Source organism: Bufo gargarizans, chromosome 11 (genome assembly GCF_014858855.1).
Source record: "Bufo gargarizans isolate SCDJY-AF-19 chromosome 11, ASM1485885v1, whole genome shotgun sequence".
Taxonomy (NCBI): Eukaryota; Metazoa; Chordata; class Amphibia; order Anura; family Bufonidae; genus Bufo; species Bufo gargarizans.
In genome coordinates this window covers 82,205,437-82,226,244 of record NC_058090.1, presented here as the reverse complement: position 1 = coordinate 82,226,244, position 20,808 = coordinate 82,205,437, and the positions used below count along the sequence as shown (strand labels likewise).

The 20,808-nt window shown below is 41.4% G+C and overlaps 1 protein-coding gene across 1 annotated transcript in view; it reads right to left on the bottom strand.

Annotated features, from left to right (window-relative positions):
• Window positions 1-3,171, bottom strand: part of CADM3 (cell adhesion molecule 3) — a 412,410-nt gene extending 409,239 nt beyond the window's left edge. Inside the window, exon 1 of the mRNA XM_044272036.1 lies at window positions 3,058-3,171. The gene's annotated coding sequence lies outside the window, so the exon portion shown is untranslated. The remainder of the gene's footprint in view (window positions 1-3,057) is intronic.
• Between the last annotated feature and the right edge of the window lie 17,637 nt (window positions 3,172-20,808).

The window sequence follows — 20,808 nt, the reverse complement described above, 5'->3', positions numbered from 1 at the left end:
GGTGGAAATTACTATGTGGGGTAATGTGGGGGAAACTACTGTGTGGGGGGAGTGTGGTGGAAATTACTATGTGGGGTAATGTGGGGGAAACTACTGTGTGGAGGCAGTGTGGGGTAAACTACTGTGTGGGGGCAGTGTGGGGGCAGTGTGGGGGAAATTACTATGTGGGGCAGTGTGGGGTAAATTACTATATGGGGCAGCGTGGGGGGCCTTGCTATTGGGGAGGCACTGTAGGCGCAATTCTATTATTTCTGGGGACACTATACAGGGATTATTGCCTGGAGCACAATATAGGCTGTTATTATTACTGGGGGTCTCTAGAGGACATTATAGCTGCTGTGGACACTATAAGGACATTTGGGGTAATTCATCAAACTGGTGTAAAGTAGAACTGGCTTAGTTGCCCATAGCATCCAATCAGAATCCACCTTTCATATTTGACAGCTCTTTTGGAAATCCAGTTCTACTTTACACCAGTTTGATAAATGACCCCAATTATGTCTATTAGGGTCACTATTTTTTCAGCAGTGTAGTACCTCGGGCATTGGGGGGCACAACGGGCACAGTATTGGGGGTGGCAGCAGGATGGGGAGGTTTATGGGAAAACTGAGAAATCTAACGTGTCTGTGTCACAGACTCTGTAGAGACGAAATGCGTCTGAAAGAGTTTGTCATGGCGGTCTGGGTCAAACAGAGGAGAAGAGGAAAGAGTAGGTCTACATGACAGGAGTTGTCCCTGGATGTAAGAGGTATGTGGTCAGGTATTGGGGGGGGCAGAGAAAGGACCCGCCCCGGGTGCCAAACACCCTAGGCACGCCACTGTATATTGCCTACATAGACTTCCTTTTGGAAGAGTGTCCGGTTTGGCTGATGAGCTAATTTGTATACTTCTTTCCCATGGAGCATTGCTTAAAAGATAAGTCTCCATCCACCCTCTAGATCTCTTCAATGCATATGGGTTGCCAGAAACTGGCAAAGAATACTCCTGTCCATCTTTTGACAGTGATCTAAGTTGTTGCTGTGGACAGGTGTGGCACAACTTTTTTGAACCAACAATTCATAAGCATCTATTCATAAAACTACTGTTTTGCAGATTCTCTGTTATTCCTCTTAGAAATGCATGAACATATTGACAACTAGGTGTTAACATCTCCCTTACCATAGGGGTGTGTCCCTTCAAAGTCTGACAGTGTCCTAGTGTGTAGAGTTATGCTTCCAACTAGTAACAGCCAATTGTCACTTTATTAACTAAAAAAAGACACGTCAGGCAGGGTACTGATAAGGCCTGCTAAGCTTTGAACTTAAAGATCACCTGCCAGTAGGATCAACCCTATTAAACCATGCATACTGCCTAGTTGGTTGGATCCTGCTGATTTAAATGAAACCTGTCTTGTTAAAATCGGCTGTGGCATTCCTGAAATAAAAAGACTTTTATGCTTTATGCAAATACAGTACACTGAGGGGTGGAGCCAGCACTGGAATGGGGAGGAGCTGATAGATCATGCCCCCGCGGTACCCTAAGGCCCTCATTTGCATAAATAATGAAAGTTTTTTTTACTCTGGAACACCACAACCGATTTACACAAGACATGTATCATTTTACTCAGCAGAATCAACCCTACTTAGGTAGTATGTATGGTTTAATACAGCAGGTCCTGCTGACAGGTACTATTGAATGCTTAAGTTATGCTGGAAATTACATCTGTGGAATTTCAGACATTAATACTACTTATCAGTTGTATAGATAGAAGTATATATTATTTCTCAGGCTGGAAAATTATGTGTCGGAGACTGTCACTTTATAACCATTTACGACGTCTTGTAAATTACAGTTAATTTTCCGCGGCTCCCAGACCGATAGATGTGCCGTAAGAAATCATTAGCGAGAAATAACACAATAAATTGTGATTCTATTGATAAGACGCCGACGCTGCGCAGAGACCGGGGTGATATTTCTAAATGTATCACATCTTGATGTGCAGGTTTATTACTCCAAACCGGCATCAAGATTTGCTTATGTATGCAGAATACAAGTTCTGTATCTTCTGTGTTTTTGCCAAAGCTGCATTTGTCGAAATCTCTCCTCGTAAGAACCTCTCTCGTCTGCCATCGGCATATCAAAAACAGCAGAACAGGGCTGTCAGTTCTCTAAATTGGGAGATAATGACAAAATAATATGCCTCCATGAAGCCGCGTAGACACATCATTCGCCAGTAGTCACTATCGCTTCCTGCAAGACGTTTATATAGCCATTTAACAAACTCCTCCTCCTCCAGGTGAATTGACCCCTATTTTCTTTCCTCGGTTTCTTCGAAATTCTGCCCGTTCACTTTCCCAATGAAAAGAGATAGGTGGAACATCCCAAAGGCCAAATATTGTGTACAGCCTCATACAGTAAAAGTAATCTAAATGGGCACTGTGCTTTAGACAATCCCTTTTAGTTAGAAGTGCTGAAAGTGTGGGATACCCATTAATGAACTATAAGGGAACCTGGAAGTAAGTTTTTAATTCCCTGCAGTGCCTCCACAGGGCAAATAAGGCATTACATATTGAAATGAATAGGCTGGGTCCTCCAAAGAAGGAGACGCTCTTTACAGCTGCTCTTTGTTCAAAGAGATGAGCTATATGAGCTGTCTCAACTATGCCACCGGCCGTAAAGCTTCAGATGCAGGTGAAATTAAGTATTAGAGTCAACCGTACGGAAACCATGGGTGGGCCAAATCCACCAGAAGACTCTTTTTTCCTGAACTCTCAGCTCTTGCTCATGGAGAGGTTTCCTCAAAAGGTTACCTCTCCAGTATGATCGTTCTTTAATTTCCTAAAGCAAACAACCAATTTAATCCGGCATTGTAGGCCCAGGTAGACGCCAAATTATTCGCTTTTTGGAAGGTTAGACAAAACCCCTACAATCTGGCATCACAGAACCCAGATAGACACCAGATTATTAGTCATTCCTGAACGTTGGACAATCAACCCCCTGATGGGTGATGTAGTTACCAAATGTTCCAACTCTACCTAATTCAGATCATCAGCTGTAAATGTATATATCTTAATTTACCTTTTTGAAACGCTACCAACTTCAGGCCTATATGGGACTATTTGTTTATATTTTTTCTGATGGATCCTCCAAATTCAATCACCCAAAAGAAATTGGAACAATTAGATCTAGGTTCTTCCCTTCATTTCCTGTAGGATTCTCAAGCAGGGTCTCCTGTAAGAAATAGATATAGCTTCAGCAATGTGATATCAATGTGAAACCTCTTGTCTTAGACCAAGAGGACATTTCATGGACATCATAGGTTGGGACGATTAGATATAGGTTCTGCCCTAACTATCGTGTAGGATCGTCTTCATGTATTACCCATAGTCATGTTGGTTACTGCTCTAGGAAAATTGTAGGGGCAGAGACAGGTTAAGCAATGTGAGCAATGTGGAACCTGTTGTCCTAGACTAAGAGTACATAATATGACCTAATGATCTTGCTCTCTACACTTCTATGTGGACATCGTAGGTTAGTAGTACAATTTTTTTGTACCAAATTGACTAAAGCCTCAGTAATAGCTAGGCACTCTATTTCTAAACGAGAATGGGTTAAAGTCAATTACAACGCTATTAACATTCCCCATGTTCCTCCAATGGACATCCTTAAGAGAATAACTACAACAAGGCTGACATATATAGCAGTATTACACTTAGATCTCAGGTTTTTAGATGATCACCATATCTTAGGCTCACATCACATTCTTCCTCGGGTAGAAATTTTGCATGAGTTTCTCTTTTTTTAATTCACAAATAATCAGATGTGTCAGATGTGGCTGCTTTCAAGCTAGGCTAAATTTAGCTGAGGTACAAATCCTGTATAATGATGCTGTTACATTTTTTTTTTAGCATTTCAAAGGTTTGTACAAAAAAAAAAAAAAAAATTGACTGCTTTGTTCCAAAAATAAAACCTAACCTGTCCATAGGCTGTGTCAGGGATTACCATCTAGTTTCATTAAAATTAATGGTAAAACATCTCGCGAACAGGTGTGATGCTGTTTTTGAATGAAGTAGCCATGTACAGTAACCTGAACCTGCACGATCAATATATAAGATGACATGGTCTACACGATGGATGTACAACCACAGCTTAGTGTACAATGCTGGAGTCAAGAGACACATAATCTTTTGTCTTTGGTTGGTCAAGCTAGCACAATATGAATTTTTTGGTAGCCTTGGATAGAAATTTGTGCTCCCAAGCAATTCTCACGTTGAGCTTACTAGACATTTCCAGAGGCCAGGATTGCGTGGAGGTAAGGGTGAAGTCCATGCAGGTAGGCCAATGTTTCCAATGACATTGACTTGGATTTCCATAACCATGCCTCCTGCAGTCTTAGTTCATAAATAATAGCAGGGATGTGGCTATAGGGATCCAAAGTTCAGTAACCTAATGGCCATGTACAGTATCCTAATCCTGCACGGTCAATATATAAAATGACATGGTCTACATGATGGATGTACAACCACAGCTCAGTGTACAATGCTGGAGTCTAGAGACACATAATCCTTTTGTCTTTGGTTGGTCAAGCTAGCACAATATGATTTTTTTGGGTAGCCTTGGATAGAGATTTGTGCTCCCAAGCAATTCTCATGTTGAGTTTACTAGACATTTCCAGAAGCCAGGATTGCGTGGAGATGGGGGTGAAGTCCATGCAGGTAAACCAATGGTTCCAATGACATTGACTTGAATTTCCATAACCATGCCTCCTGCAGTCTTAGTTCATGAATAATAGCAGGGATGTGGCTATAGGGATCCAGAGTTCATTTTTCAATTAAAAATACAGCTATATTCTGCATAGCAGGTGGGATGGCTTTTAGATTTTGCTGTGGTATCTCAGGGGATACTTTATATACGCATTAGGTTTGAGAAGGTCTGGTTATGGCACAAGCATACTCAATAATGGTGCTGTAGGCTTATCTGTACAGACCTTGCCAGTCCTTACACCCGACCTTGGAAAAAATTGAACATCTCTGGGCAGATATTAATTTTGAATACTTTGTGGAAACTCTATGACAGTATTATTTGTATATTATATTGGGGTATTATGTGGTTTGAAAATACAATATAACATGGTTAGGGGATTTTTTTAAATTCTACTTAGTGGTTCCTGGGACAAGAAATCCATTATTTCATGCAGAAGCCTAGAGATGGTCTTTAAAGAGAGTCTGTCACCAGGAAATTCACCCATAAACCAGGCATTATTCTAGAGCAAAAAAGTACTGTTATTCCATATGCAAATGAGTAGTTAAGTGCACCAAGGGCAGTCCTAAGCCACTCTGTGCACTATTGCTTCTCCCGATACCTCTGCCAGGCCCTTCCTCTCCATTTTGATTGACAGGACTTGGCGAGATGCAGGAATGTTCAAGAAAGAGGCTGACAGAGGAAGCAGGAGGAGCAAGGGTTCACACAGCAGGGGCCTAGCTATAGGGTTCTCACCGGTCCTCCCTTGCCAGTGGCACACCGGCAAGTATGCATCGTGGTCCTCAGGTCGGCGATACAGTTAGGTGCTGTGGGGGGCAAGGGAAGTCTCCCTGCCCCACCTGTCCTTCTAATAAGCTTCAGACCTAGTGCTTGTAGCCTATCAGAGCCTGGCACAGGCAGCATGATGACGTAATCATCATCGTGCCACCTGTGTCCAGAAGTGTACAGCTCAGGAATCAGGCCGGAAGAGACCTGCACTGCATCACTGACATCCGCATGAAGTTAAGTATTTGTGTTTATTTTATTTTTTTGCTGTTGGGCCACCTTGGGGGGGGGGGGGGAGCACCATGGGGGGGAGGGATCTATTAGAGCACTAAATAGGGGCATTTTGTACCAGCAGACATAAGGTGGCATGTTCTTGTACTGGCACACATTAATAGGGAGGCACCATGGGGACATTGGCTCTACTGGGGGCATTTTTTTGTTCTGGCACGCATTTTAAGAGGGCATTATTTGCATTGGCATGCATTATAAGGGGGCATTTTTTTTTCAGTGGCACATTATAAGGGGTATTTTTTTGTACTAGCGCACACTATAAAAGAATATGTTTTGTACTAGTGCACATTATAAGGGAGTATTTTTTGTACTGGCACACATTAGCGGGCATTTTTCTACTGGCACACATAATAATGAGAATTATTACTACTGGGGGACTATGGGGAACATGATAACTAGTATGGAGACTATAGAGGCTTTATTACTTCTGTAGCACAAGGGGGGCATTATTACAATTGGGGGCGCCATTAACACTAAGTGCATTCTGGTAGATAATTATTTCAGTTGGTGGGACTTTTTGGCCCACTATTACTTTGGTGGGCACCCTGGCACAGTATTAGCTTAGCACAATTATTTTTGTGGGGTATTTACCAGTCGCAAAGCACTGGTAGAAGAGAGGCCTAAGCTAACTCTTTGCTGGGCACAATTATTTTTTAGGGCACTGTGTGTCAATAATTATTGAAGGGGGCACTATCTGTGTGTAACTAGTATTTTTAGTTTTTTTTTCTGTTTCTGCAGTATAGTATTGGGGAGCACAGCGGGCACAGTATTAGAGGTGGCAGGATGAGATGTTCAGAAGGTGGGGAGGATGATGGAAAAGTAGAAAACTAAGATGTCTGTTTGTCAAACTCTTCAGAGACAGGAGACAACTAAAAGAAGTCATTATGGCGGTCTGGTCTGAAAGGAGAAGATGAGGACAGAGAACATCTACATCAGAGGAGACATCACTGAATGTGAGAGGTATGTGGCAATGTATTACTGTATGTTTTGTAGCGCTGTATGCAATGTTTTCGAAGTATGTCTTTAACAGTAGGGCTTAAGGGAAGGGGTTAGGTCAAGAATTTGACAAGGGGGCGAGTGCCGTTTCAATTTTTGCCTCAGGCAGCAGAAAGGCTAGGTGCTCCCCTGCCTCTTGTCGCAAAGCACTGGTAGAAGAGAGGCCTAAGCTAACTCTTGCCCCAGGGCCTATGAGCCTTTAGTTGCCCCCCTGGTGCACAGATCTACCGAGGGACTTGCCCTCAGTGCACTTAAGCATATATATTTAATGTGGATTAAAAGAACCTCAAGTAGATAAGTTTACATCATGTGATAAGTTTTATCCCCCACCTCACGTCCATCCCCATGATAAAGGTCCTTTAAAAATTCTGTCTGACTACTCCTGTATAACATAATGCCAGGGTACATTTTTGTCACTCCTCCTTTTAATAGCTCAAGTAGAAAGCCACCATTAGGAGAAAAAAGAAGAAGTGTACATATTTTTTTTAAAACAACAAATGGCCCTTTTTGGAGAAAAAATTTCAACCGCTTAACTGCCTTTTAACAACCCATTTGGCTGGTGTTTTGCAATATTGTTATGTTACAAACTGTCACTCGCTCCGCTATTCGGCGGCCTTGTTGAAGAATATTTGAAATCATTGCCTTGTTTTTTAAAATGTCCTGTAACAAGAGTACAATGCCAGGCAGTACAATAATAAATGAAACCTACCAAACCTGCTTTTATGATAACAGCTGGGAGAAAGATATTTAGCGGCTGTCGAAAATTGCCACAACACGTGAATTTTCATCTGAGGCAAGAGAAATGTTCAATTGTTTTTCTGATGTATTAAACTGTTAGCCGGCTTTGAGGAAAGTAAAATAGACCATTTGTTCCTTGTTAGTGAATTTTGTATTAGGTCAGGGCTGTGGTGAAAAACAAACATAGCTCCCTTGGCATGGCCCACTCAAAGTGTAGAAAATTGGGTCAAATTTGTCAAAAGGGTTTGTGTACAAGGCGTAGGTTACCCGGAGCCATAAATGTTAGAGGGCTTTTCAAAGTCATCAATGTCAGATCTGCAAGGGTCCGAATCCCAGCACCACCATTCCGATTGGTTATCGAAAGAGTCGTACATTGTGTAGTAACTGTGCTTGGTGTTGTTCACTAGAAGGAGACTGAGTTGCGTAGAGACTATGTGCAGTGTGGCCAGGAGGGCAGAGGAGAGGATAAGATAGTAGTAAGAATGGTGGTTCTAGTTAGTACTCACTCTGACGCAGGGGTGCACCTAGCCTTTCTGCTGCCGGAGGAGAAAACTGAAACGGTGCCCCCATGCCAATTTTATTAACCTAACCCCTTTTCCACAATGAAAATTGCTCATTGCCCATGGCCCTTCCACTGTCCCTCTCTCTGCCGCTACCTGGTGCTGCCTGAGGCGATCGCCTTACCTGGCCTCATTGGTGGTGCACCCCTGCTATGATGCTCCCCTGGGCCATGAAGTGATGGAAAAGGCGAATCTCCCCTCTCATTGGGGCATATTCAGAATCTGGGGATTCTTCTGCCTAGTGGTGTCTCAGGGTGCCCTTGATAGTGATTAGTTGTGAGGTGCAAGTCGTAGGACAGTTCTTTATTGAAAATTGAAGTTCCAGCAGATGAATTACAGCTCTCCACATGCATGGACTGGCAGTTCTCCTACAAGATACAATTTCCCACAGATCTCACAGGTTTCACAACTGCAGTAATAGTTAACAGGCCAAGATAGTCTCTTCATAGCGATCCTCCTCACACTGCCCTTCTCCAGCTGACCTTAGCATAGGAAACCAGAAATAGGAGTGATCTTTGCAATATAATTCACCCTCTGTTAGGTGATACAGTTAAAAACATGAAATTCTACTTTACAGTTGCAAGAAAACGTATGTGAACCCATTGGAATGATATGGATTTCTGCACAAATTGGTCATAAAATGTGATCTGATCTTCATCTAAGTCACAACAATAGACAATCACAGTCTGCTTAACCTAATAACACACACAGAATTACATGTTACCATGTTTTATTGAACACACCATGTAAACATTCACAGTGCAGGTGGAAAAGTATGTGAACCCTTGGATTTAATAACTGGTTGAACCTCCTTTGGCAGCAATAACTTCAACCAAACGTTTCCTGTAGTTGCAGATCAGACGTGCACAGCGGTCAGGAGTAATTCTTGACCGATCCTCTTTACAGAACTGTTTCAGTTCAGCAATATTCTTGGGATGTCTGGTGTGAATCGCTTTCTTGAGGTCATGCCACAGCATCTCAATCGGGTTGAGGTCAGGACTCTGACTGGGCCACTCCAGAAGGCGGATTTTCTTCTGTTTAAGCCATTCTGTTTATTTACTTCTATGCTTTGGGTCGTTGTCCTGTTGCAACACCCATCTTCTGTTGAGCTTCAGCTGGTGGACAGATGGCCTTAAGTTCTCCTGCAAAATGTCTTGATAAACTTGAGAATTCATTTTTCCTTCGATGATAGCAATCCGTCCAGGCCCTGACGCAGCAAAGCAGCCCCAAACCATGATGCCCCCACCACCATACTTCACAGTTGGGATGAGGTTTTGATGTTGGTGTGCTGTGCCTCTTTTTCTCCACACATAGTGTTGTGTGTTTCTTCCAAACAACTCAACTTTGGTTTCATCTGTCCACAGAATATTTTGCCAGTACTGCTGTGGAACATCCAGGTGCTTTTGTGATTACTGTAAACATGCAGCAATGGATTTTTTGGACAGCGGTGGCTTCCTCTGTGGTATCCTCCCATGAAATCCATTCTTGTTTAGTGTTTTACGTATCGTAGATTCGCTAACAGATGTTAGCATATCCCAGAGACTTTTGTAAGCCTTTAACTGACACTCTAGGATTCTTCTTCACCTCATTGAGCAGTCTGCGCTGTGCTCTTGCAGTCATCTTTACAGGACAGCCACTCCTAGGGAGAGTAGCAGCAATGCTGAACTTTCTCCATTTATAGACAATTTGTCTTACCGTGGACTGATGAACAGCAAGGCTTTTGGAGATACTTTTATAACCCTTTCCAGCTTTATGCAAGTCAACAATTCTTAATCGTAGGTCTTCTGAGAGCTATTCTGTGCGAGGCATCATTCTCATCAGGCAATGCTTCTTGTAAAAAGCAAACCCAGAACTGGTGTGTGTTTTTTTTAGGGCAGGACAGCTGTAACCAACACCTCCAATCTCATCTCATTGATTGGACTCCAGTTGGCTGACACCTCACTCCAATTAGCTCTTGGAGATGTCATTAGTCTAGGGGTTCACATACTTTTTCCACCTGCACTGTGAATGTTTACATGGTGTGTTCAATAAAAACATGGTAACATTTAATTATTTGTGTGTTATTAGTTTGAAGGGAGTCTGTCACAACATTTGAGCATATTAGACTGATCAAATAGCGTTATATGTGCCACCGAGAACTTAAAAACGGTACCTTTGTTGTATCTAATGGAGTTTTCTTTCAGCCAAAAATGAACTTTTAAGATTCTGTAAATGCGCCCTCTCAAGTGCCCAGAGCGGCGTCTCAATCGTCCGAGCCCCAGGCAGCACCTCCTCAACGGCTCATATTCCCGCCCTCCGTGTGCCTCTGCCCGCCCCTTTACTCTCCTCCTCTCTCCTTTTCCACTGTGCCCGCTACGAATTTGACCGCGCAGCCAGCAGTGGAAAAGGAGAGAGGAGGAGAGTAAACGGGCGGGCAGAGGCACACGGAGGGCGGGAATATGAGCCGTTGAGGAGGTGCTGCCTGGGGCTCGGACTGATTGAGACGCCGCCCTGGGCACTTGAGAGGGAGCATTTACAGAATCTTAAAAGTTCATTTTTGGCTGAAAGAAAACTCCATTAGATACAACAAAGATACCGTTTTTAAGTTCTCGGTGGCACATATAACGCTATTTGATCAGTCTAATATGCTCAAATGTGGTGACAGACTCCCTTTAAGCAGACTGTGATTGTCTATTGTTGTGACTTAGATGAAGATCAGATCACATTTTATGACCGAATTTGTGCAGAAATCCATATCATTCCAAAGGGTTCACATACTTTTTCTTGCAACTGTATATAGGAGGATGGGGTAGACTGTGCTCTGTGTATGTTGCTAGGACTAGGTTGCTCTGATCTAAAAAGGAGACTTCTCTTAGATTCCCTAAAATCTCCAAATAATGGTGTCCAAGGAAGTTGGTTGTATTCACATAAGTCTGGCAGTCCAACATAGTTGGCCTCCAATATAATGGCAACACATAAAAAAAAATAGATTGTCTCATCTCTTTCCATATTCGAGGATTGCGCAAGGTAGAAGGCGTTCCTATAATGAAGCATCACTTATGTAATAGCCGGTTTGCACTCTAGCCATTGAACTTCTCAGCTATAAAATATAGTAGGATGTGTAAGTTTATTGCATTGTCTATCCGTAATCCGTAACATTTTCTGGGCACCCTGCTGATAATTGCTGTATGGTCACTAAGAGGTTTTCGAGCCTCTCGTCTAAACTTCCTCTGCTCCTGATGGATGTCCACTCCACAGAAATGCTCGCCTTGTATATTTATGCACCTATCAAGCCACAGTAATATGTCCTGTACATGGTGTGTATTATTTATGCCCATATTTGCGTTATGCACCAATGGGCTGATGAATTATGGAAGCGGGTCTTTATTTCGCCCCCTATACATATACATTACTGTTCATTGCAGATAATAGATTAGTTAGGAGCAACAAAGTGTCACAAGTCGCATCTCTTATTATTGAGACAAATGAGTCGTGGAAGGGAGATACATCTGGCACAGCACTTACATTGGTGCCCTTTAATTTTTTGCTTCATTTCATAAGCTGCATAACAAATCATGGAGATATTACTAGTAGAGACTGTAGAACATTTTGGCCGTGGTGGTGCTTCATTTTACATAGAATACTGAATGTGTTCTGCATATTATGAATATGATTTACATATTGCTGGGCTTTAAAAAATGGGGCACAGAGATGACAAAAATGATGGTCAAATGCCCTATTGGTGTATCACACTCAGTCCTGAAGAACCAATGGTATCCACTAAAATAAATGGCTAACCATTGACTTAAGGACATGCCACCTAAGGAAGTAGCTTACCTTCGTTGGAAGATCATCATGGGGGCCACTGCAGCATCCTACTCCAGAATTGCTTTGATATGTATATTGCCTATACTGCATCTCTGCAGTACTCTGGTGTAGTAGATGTTCTTCAGCTGTAGAAGTCTCAGAGATGGTGGTTCTCTAGGACTTGAGGCGGTGTCCTCAGAGCTTTCTCACGCACTGTCTATCCTCTGCTTAGACTAGACTCCTCTGAAGGCAGACCCAGGGTCCATCTCCCCAGCGACCCAACCTGTAAACACAAGTTTAACCTTAATTATCCAAAAAGAACAAATCCCAACATTTAACTTAGCAATATAATGTTATATCCATTAACCCTTTGAAGGTCACCCTGTTTCTGGAGTACTGCATACACTGTGATGCAGAAACATGCTTTAGGCAGTATAATATCAGGACCGGGATTAATATTGTAAAAGATTTGTGTCTGTGATAGTGAAATTATGCGATGAACAGTGGAGGATACACATTAATAAAAATTAGTGGTATAGCTTTAAATGTTGCTGCAGCACTCCCCGAAGCTAGCTGGCAGCCTGCCTGAGTCACACAATTATACACTACACTGATAACTCTCCTGTACCTATCTAAAACCGCTTTCTCCTTCTGTTAATTAGTTCAATTTAACTAACTACCTATTATCACACTAAACTCTCCCTGACTCTAAACTAGCTGTATTCATTTTTTAAAGATAAGATTTCTTTTCTCTTTGGCAGATGTCCTATCATAGCTATGCCCATGCATAAACATTTATTTTCTGGTTAGAATCTTATATAGTGTCTATGACTTACAGCAAGGCATTATGGGCACGCCCGCCGCCAGCCAGGATGCCACCCAGGGAGTCATGTGATTCTCCTGTTCTATCTTTTGATCTGTAAAACGGCAGATGCCAATTTGAGCAATTCATCCAAAATGAATTGCAAAAGTTTCAGTTTTGCGAGATTCCTAACAAATTTGATTAGTTTTAGAATTGATTCGCTTATCTGTATTCACATGGCGATCCTGGACCAGAAAAAAAAATATAAAAAAAAATAAGAATCATTCTTTAAACCTTTCCTTCCATATTCCAAGGGAGGCATTAAATAGATATGAGGTATTAAATAAAATCTGGAGCTCCTGGTATTGAATTGTTATGTGCAGCCGTTTTTTTAGTCTATAGATCCCCAGAGTTTAGTCCGGCAGTCCTGCTGTTCTGTAATATCGTGTTACATCATACCTCGCTATATAAGACTTAGAGTAAATACTGAATGAATAGGATCACTTTTAAAAAATTGTATAAATGGGTTTATAAAGTATTAGTCAGAGAAATTACATAAAAATCAATGTACTTCAATAAAACACAAAACAACTCAAAAGTCTGGAATGGAGATAGCCCTAATCCACATACAGTCCATTCACTGTATGAAACTTTTATTTTTTTTCTTAACACTTTTCAATTATAGAAATATATATAGTTCACAAACTATTCAAGCTTCCACTTGTAATACCTTTTTCAGCCACTTTGTGTGCTGTTGAGTTCAAACTGTGAGCAACCTGAGCCATAAAATGTAGACGTTTCAGCAAGTGCATTACAAAGATTCTACAGCACCACCTAGAGGTAAAAATATTAACTGCGACAATTTACATCTCTGCAAAACACAAAGATGTAGAATGGTGTGTTTCATCAAGTTCTTTGGTCATGAAGGGTTAATAAGTCCCGACACAGGAAATAAATAATTAGGCTCGGTACAATTTGATACTGCCTCCTCCAACCTGTAAGTAGTACATAGGCTGTATCTGGTAATGCAACTTTATCCAAGTGAATTGAAGCAACAGTACCAGACACAGCCATTGTCAAGAGTGGCACTATTTCTGTGGAAAAAGGTATATTCCTCTTTCTGATCAAGCAAACAGTTTAAAGACATAAAACAGGACAGGACTTTAAAGACATAAAAAATGAGAATAAGATAAAAAAAATCCCATAATTTGTGACCAAGTTCATTGATAAAACCTGAAGAATCTAACAGAAGACAAAGTAATCTGGAGAAAAACAAATCACCTTTTGGCCAAAAATCAAAACTGAATTGGTGATTATATTTGTAGAGGCTCTGGAGTCATAATGTTAAATTTGTGGGTGTCCTACCACCAAGACTGGGAGAACTTTCTTTTTTAAACTATAGTATGTTAAGATGAAGGCAAGTAAAAACCTCCACTTAAAAAAAAAAAAAAAAAAAAAACGGTGATACGGATCATGAGGTAGGAAAGGCTTTGGATATTATATGATCGTCTCAACAACTTCCACCAGGGGAATATGATGCCAGATTTCTACCTATTCCCACCAGGGAAGACTATCTGTAGCTCAGGGTTCCTTTAAGATGTCCTATCCAAGCTAAAATGATGCACAGTAGATGCTCCTCTTCTAATGTTAATCAGGGTAATAGAAGAAGTAATGTTTGTATTCTCCAAATTCCTAATAATGCCAGTTGTGACCTTCACCTATAACTGTCACCTTTCCCAAGTCCTAACAAGGACTTTTGGTACTCAGATGTCCCAAAGAGTTAAAGTAGGTCTGAATTGCATAACAACAGGACAGTCACAGAAACAACATACTGTATATAATGCATATATCAAGACACTAGAACAAACAGACTGGTGGATGACAGGAACCAAATGCTGAAGGTCACGAAGGTAAGGAGGAGATGATCCAGCAATGGAGTGGACGGCAGATGTATGGTATACAGGTAGATAGCTGCTAAATAACAGTAAACAGAAACAAAGCAATAGTCAACTGACCCTATCTGAATTCAATGACAAAATTATTCACCCCACACTATTGGGTTATATGCAAAAAAATAATTTTTTATTTTTTTAAAGTCCTCTAAAGGAAGCAAACCTACAAGGAACAACCACCAATAATTAGACTGTGACTGTTTTCTCGACGTTTCGGTCACAATAGGACCTTGGTCACAAGTCACAGAGATAGAGACGAAGTGGACAAGGTAGTCCCCGTGGCACAGCATGTCAGTGCTGCGGGGAAGGTGGAGGCCAATCTGAATTCAGGTCAGCAAATCAACCAGACCAATACAACAGCACAGTAAAAACCAGATACCCAACATAGCAAAGAACACAGTGTAAATACAGATCCCAGAATACACAGAAAACATACTAGAACAGAAACAAATACGATAAGAGAACAACACATCCAAGAAAACTGTTTAAAGTACAAAATATCTGGAGTAAGGCCCGGATATAAAAAGGCTCAACAATCATTAACTTCATCCTAAACAACTAGAAAATGCTAGCTGATAACCAAACCACGAAATCCCTGTTGCTTTTAGCAAAATTATCAGTAAAAAAATTATGTAATGTGACTTTTCCTCACAGCTCTGCTGTATGGAAATTAATAAGACACGTGTTGTTCTTTCCAGCCTCTGACTGGCACTTGGGGAGACATTTCATCATCTAGTTCAGCATTATTTGAGTATTAGGAGCTCATCCTGGCAATATGCTCCCCTTAAGATAATATCATGTTTTCAGGACGCAACAGAAAAACCTGCACGAAATCTCTGCATGAAGAGACACCATTGTGGCTTTCATAAAAGCATAGATGGTAGCCGTCTGTACTCCTAGTCCTTTTCCGCTCACCCCTCCTCGTCAGTTTTATTAGGAGCAATTGCTCAGCTGGCTCTCACTGGTGTTTAAAGAGCATTAGGCAGATCAGGCTCCTATTTCTCCTCTAGACAAGATGCTGCAGTTTTCATTAAAAGGAGGAAATGATAAACCACAGTCGAGAATCCAGCCAACGTCTTGGGCAGGGTTCCCAAGTATGAGATAGCGAGTTTTCTGGGATGTGCTGGGCAGGGAGACGAGCCTTTTACTAAATACAACAGAACCCGCCCAGCCAATTTCTCTGCTCTGCAATGAGCTAGGTTGATGAGTACAATGGATGAAGCCTTCAGCTTATTTTATTTCCACTGCATGTACCTGTATTAATAGGGCAAATATTTCATTAGTGAGCCTGAACCTGACCATGTATACGGCATTTATAGGATTTTATTATATTGCCATTTATTTCTCCTTGATTAGTATTATAAATGTGAGCCCCACTGTGTTAGATCAATGGGAATATATCTGAGAATGACATAAACCTCCTGTCCTTCAAGTGTAACAGTCGTTTGAGTTTATCCTTAATATTTTGTGGAGACAGGGATGTTGAACATTTTTGAAAATATACTTTATTAGGAAAAGATGCTTCTTTGTACTAGAATATAGGGTGTAAAGAGTCTTCTTAGCAAAGCTCTAACTGTCTTCAGCATTCTACTGAGCGCTGAAGATGCCTGTGTGTGTAATAAGTCAGATAGGCAGGATGATGGGCAGTAATAGGACACATGTACATAGTCAGGAACCGTGTAGGGACAAGAGGAAGGATGGAAGCCTCTGTATATTACACAGACGTCTTCAGCACTCAGTAGAACTGAAGACAGACTCTCCTCAGGAGAGGAGAACTGTTGTGAACAACCCCTACCAAATTTACGGAGCTGTGCCTACTAAAGGATGAAGAGGACCTCCTCCAGTCAGCTGATGCCAACAGCGATATCCATAACAGCTCACTATAACTCACTATGAAGGTAGAACTAGATTGGCACTGACTAACCATGGCAAAAAAGTGTAAGTGACTCTTTTATTCTTCATTCTTAACCATACTACTGTAGTCAACTTTTTGGGACAGACTGCAGAAGAATAGTGTGGCACCTAATGGTTGAGATGTCCCCTTGTTAACTAGCCTCACCCCATTTAAACACAGGCAATCTTCCTTTACATGACACAGCCCAACCCCTCCCTATATGGATTTCCCAATATAGCATTGCGGTGTTAGGGCTGAATTACATAAGTTGTCCGGGAGACTTTCCCAGCACCAGAGAGATTTGCCAACTCTTCCAAGAGTCCATGAGGTTTCTCCTTTTTCGGGAACCTCCTGGATGTTTCAAGTGACTTTGCTAGTATTCCCCTAACCTCCTTCCAGAGCCCCACGTTATGCAAGCTGGTTGAATGGAGGTGGCATGAAAGTACCAAGGACGATCTGAGACCTACTGTAGCCAGATGAAGACAATGTCAATGTCTCTACACATCTAGTGTAGTTTTGAAGGAGTAAAGCAGGTGCAAAGGTCAGGGGTAGAGATCTGTTCCTTTGGAAAGAGAGATAGACTAGAATGTCAGCTTTTCAGAGCTTTTCAATTTGGGTTAAATCGATTCTGGTGCAAATGAAATCAGATGGTCAATTTGGATCCATATTGAATTTACAGAAATGTGTTCATCTGTAGTCAGGGGTTAATGAAGTTCATTACCAGGATCAAGTAGTAGAAGACAGGGGGGTTGCTAGAAGATGTCAGGAACTGCAAATCTGGGTAAATTCCTTTGGAGACATCATCAGTTGCACTGGTTGTCATGTCAATAGAACGAGGATGAGCACTAAGAGGAGGAAACCAGTGGCGGTCCACTTATCATGACAATAAAAAAATGTCTATAGAGATAGGTTTCAACCTGTAGCTCTCTAACCATTTCAAACCTGCAACTTCCAGTACCTTGTGAGAGCAACAGGTTAAGAAACAGTAATCTAGCGAGAACATTTTCTTAAACCTTAAAAATAGAGATCTTTCATCAATACGTCCATTATTCCAAAAATCTGCACACCAGTGGCCTTTAGATTCATTCCCTATAGGTTTCTGAGATGTAAAGAGCTCCCTTCCGATACACATTCCAGATCTAACACACAGCAGCCTCTGTGGATTAATGTGTAAGAAGAGTTTTGTGTCAATTGTTCCCACTGCAAAGTTAATGTGTGTCAGGAGATAATATAGCATTCAATAAATGAACTAGCTCTGCTCCGTCAGAGAACTCTTGTAATCTTTTTAGTCAGTGTAAATTTAGTATTACACTTTATTATTCTGTACAGCAATGCGGATGCTTATATATTATAGGTTTTTTTCTGCATTCCGCACACACATTATTCTCATAGGCAGTTGCTGTAACCCATATTTTATTGTGCAATCAGTGTCTGGATGCTCCGTGACCTGACAGTGGAGCTTATAACTTTCTACTGCTCTGATAAGTCCTACCATAGTCCTCTTACAACAATATCACAATATTAACATTTTCCAAGGCTGAAATTAGAGGGGGTCACACTGGGCAATTGCCCATGGTCCCCATCCTCAAAGAGGTCCCACCAACAACCGTTTTTTCTTCTCTCCATTCCCTTGGGTTCCACTTCTTACTTGGCCCTGCATGCTTTTCAGAGAGTGCTACTAAAGAGTGATCACAACTATTACAGGTGACCTCTGGTTCCCAGTGCTTTCTTTGTTAATAAATTTACCTCACCACACTCCTGACGCCATCACTATACTCTCCATTCAACTGGCTTCCTTTTGCTTGTGTAACCAGGGGAATAATTAAAGGTTTGTCTTCTCTGATTTGAGTTATCCACTGCCCAACAGCGACCACATTACAGAGTTGGACAGAGCAGAGGTGGGTTCTTTTACACCACATTGTGCTTTCTGTATAGTTCTATGGATGTTTTTGTTCTCTAGTAACAACCTACTTGAGCTGTAGGTCCCGAAATAGACCTCATATTAGTTAGTGGAAACCACCATGCTACTTTGAGTAATATTGGGTGTCATATAATCATCTTTACAGCTCGGGAGTCTCTGCAGTCTCTTCTATACAGAGATGTGTTACAAAAACATTGTAACCCTAGCAGCCTACACATCCTACTTTCCTTGATCATATGCTGCCACTTTTTTCCATCGAAAGGTTAATGATATCCTTTCTGACTGATGGGGATGTCCAGCAACCTGTGTATCATAAATCTTTTTCTCTTATCTCCTCCACTCCAGTATTTCAGTAATCTAAAAGATTTATGATAGGAGATCAAGGAAGTACAAATCAGCCTTCATGTGGTGAGGGGAACCTGTGTGCCCACTTTGCTTGCGGGTCTGGTGGCAACCCACTACCTCTGAGACAGCTATAGCTACACCCCTGTCTGCAACCCTCTCCATCCTAATTTCTTAAGCTGTTCAAAAATAGATTTTGGTCAATCATCACGTAGTTATGGAGGCAACAGAGGACCAAGACCATAAGAAAAGTTGCAAGAAGAAAACCTTCACGAAAATACGTTTTCAAAACCAAAATCATTTTTTGCTACTATGTTTAGGAGCTGATAATGAAGTGAGATCCACCATGCTAATACTCAAACCAAAGTACTCTTCCATGATACATCTTTCTATTTATGGTACCATGAATAGATTCACAGAGCTTTCATCGAATGCTCAATGAAGAAGTGCAGCCCAGCACATAGCTTGGTCTGCCTTTGGTGCTGACTCTATGCCATCATACTTTTCTTCCTGCCATTGAAGAACTTGTGTTTCACCTTTATAGAAAATAAGAGCACCATGACCCTCAGTTGGTTCTTCTTTCCCTTGTTACTATTGTGGTACCTCTAGAAATATACATGCTCTTCATGGGACTTGAAATCAACTGCAGAGTTGGCAACATATAATTGACACCAGTTCTAACATACCCCTCAACCAGAGCTTCATGGCATAGCCTCCCCAATAGAAAATGATTAAGCACCATGCTCAACTTTGGGGGTTGTTCAGAATGGGCACAATTCTAGTATGGGATATGTGAAACAGTAGCTGCCAGTCCAAGCGGTATCAGTGATGGGTAGAACTACCAGAACCAGAGACGTACTACAGAAAAGACCATGTGATGGGGTTTTCTGGTATGGATTGCTGAAATAAATGATCATTGATAGTGATGAGTGTGACACCTTAAAAGGTTGTTTGGTTTAGAATAGCCATTTCCATATATCATATTAGACAATCTTGAGTAAATAGTAGTGGTCCTCAGTTTAGGACCCTCATACTTTGCCCAAAGTGGAGAGCACTTACAAAGAATGTCTCTCACCCTGGGGGACCTGTCCGGTCCTGTATTACAAGGAGAACCCATTGGAATGGACACAGTTTAATACTTCATATTTACTGTGGTGGTGCTGCATGAGAATTGAACACTTACTGTAAGGTTTCACAAGGATTACAGATGATGGCTGGGGGTCCTGGCAAATGGACACTTTATGATGAATTTATTGTCAAGGGACCTTTCAAAATGTCTAAGGGGGAGAAGCCCCTTCTTCATCTGAGGCAATCTTTTCTTCAGATATTCTTTCCCCTTCTCCTCAATTCAGTCTTCTCAATGCTCCTCCATGACCTTCTTACAAGTGTCTTCTGGCTTTGGCTTATGCCTCTAATCTTGTTGTCAGTTCCATGTAGTGACGTAACGTATCAATAATTAATACTTAGTGTCAGTTGTTTCGAAATATTAGAATCATAAAAAATAAAATCTTTCCCTCAGAAATGGACAAAGCAGAATAAGGCAAGCATGAAATCTGCAGCAAGCCATTCTAAAAATGACAAACATGTTATTTCCTTTGAAACATAATGTCCGAACTCAGATCGCTGTCATTAATTGGAATGTTCCTCAATTCGGGGACAACAATTCGTCTGTTACACAAGTCAATTCCCTAATTATGTTCTGATATTTTTACTGGCTGTGCAATAAAAGCTGAATAACCAGATGTTTTGCCAATATTCTGCAGACAGAGCATAAAATTGCCGGCGTAAATGAGGACAGCCAAGAATCCCGAAACTAACGACGAGACCTTATTGTTCTCTAAATTTTCTTCTTAACTAATGCCTTAATTTTCTGCCCTGGAATGTGAGCAATCGCCATGTTTGACATACATAAAACTGACTTGCTTCCCTGATCAGGTTCACATTAGGTCTAAGATGGTGGTGGGTAGTGGTGTTGTTTGAGCACCAAAGTGCTCGTGTAGAACACTTCCCGATGCTCGGGT